Source organism: Thalia democratica, chromosome 5 (assembly GCF_965202585.1).
Source record: "Thalia democratica chromosome 5, ktThaDemo2.hap1.1, whole genome shotgun sequence".
NCBI lineage: Eukaryota > Metazoa > Chordata > Thaliacea > Salpida > Salpidae > Thalia > Thalia democratica.
In genome coordinates, this window is record NC_139169.1 from 40,354,168 (window position 1) to 40,355,371 (window position 1,204).

At 37.0% G+C, this 1,204-nt stretch overlaps 1 pseudogene; it reads left to right on the forward strand.

Annotated features, from left to right (window-relative positions):
• Positions 1-673: 673 nt before the first annotated feature.
• On the forward strand, positions 674-954 carry LOC145836526 (histone H4-like; annotated as a pseudogene).
• Positions 955-1,204: the final 250 nt, after the last annotated feature.

A 1,204-nucleotide genomic window follows, 5' to 3' on the forward strand; every position in this document is an offset into this window, starting at 1 on the left:
CTAAAGGTGTGCATATGCAAAGCAACTTACTCAAACTTCAGCAAAATGGCCAGTTCTGGCCTGACATGAAGTTTTCAAAAACGTCATGAATTGCTAACAAAAAAGTAATCAGGTTAGCCAAATGTCTTCAGTTCCATGTTCCAATTGGTAAGCCTTCTGTCAACAGTCAATCGACAGTTTTAAAAACAATATCTTGAATTATTTTTGTCAAATTTTCTTTATGTTGCAGGAAATATTAAAATAAAGTTCATGAAATACTCATTAGTATATAATTGGTGAATGAGAATATGTTTAGCGCAGTTCTCGTTGCAAGGAAAGCTTTATCACCCTTGTGTACAAAATTCTCAAGCATGTACACCCTGACACTTGAATATCCAGCAAGGCCATAAGCATCATTATCTCTTTAATTTCTGCTGAAGCTTCACTACAACAAGCGTTCAACCATCAACAATCGCAAATTAAAACTGCTTTTTGTCTCTTATTGCCGGTTAGTTGGCTAAAAACGCTATCCCTGAAAATACAAAAGCTGTCACCAAGCACACAAGCAGAGTTATGCGAAAAAGCATGGCTCACGGCTGGTAATCATAAAATGTAATATCATAAAACGTGTAAATGAAGGGAACTGATAAGCAAATGATCAACACTCAGAACAGAACGATTTCGTATATTCATCATGTCAGATCGTGGTAAGGGAGGCGCCGAAAGTCACCGCAAAGTCAACAACATCAAGGGTATCGCCCAGCCCGCCATTCGCCGATTGGCTTGTCGAGGCGGTGTCAAGTCTGAAGGCTTGATTTATAAAGAAACACGTGGTGTGCTAGATAAATTCTTGGAAACCTTTGTTGTTATGCAGTCACTTACACCGAGTATGCTAAGCGGAAGACAGTCACCGCCTTGAATGTTGTATGCGCATTGGAGCGTCAAGGATGTGTATTGTACGGATTCGGAGACTGAGATACTCCTGGGAAAGAGATAACCAGTAAAAGCATCAGCTAAGGCTGAAAAATAGAGGAACTTCTTAAAATGAAGGATTTTTTGTTTTCGTGTTGATAACTTATTGATTTAAAAATTTTATTGAGTATTAAAAAATCTATTTTCAAAACTTTAAGTTTATTGTTTAGTAGAAAAAGTATAAAAATCCCGCCAAAGGTATTCAGTTATAAGATCTGAGGAGTGAAAATGTAACAAAATGTCATTTTTTATT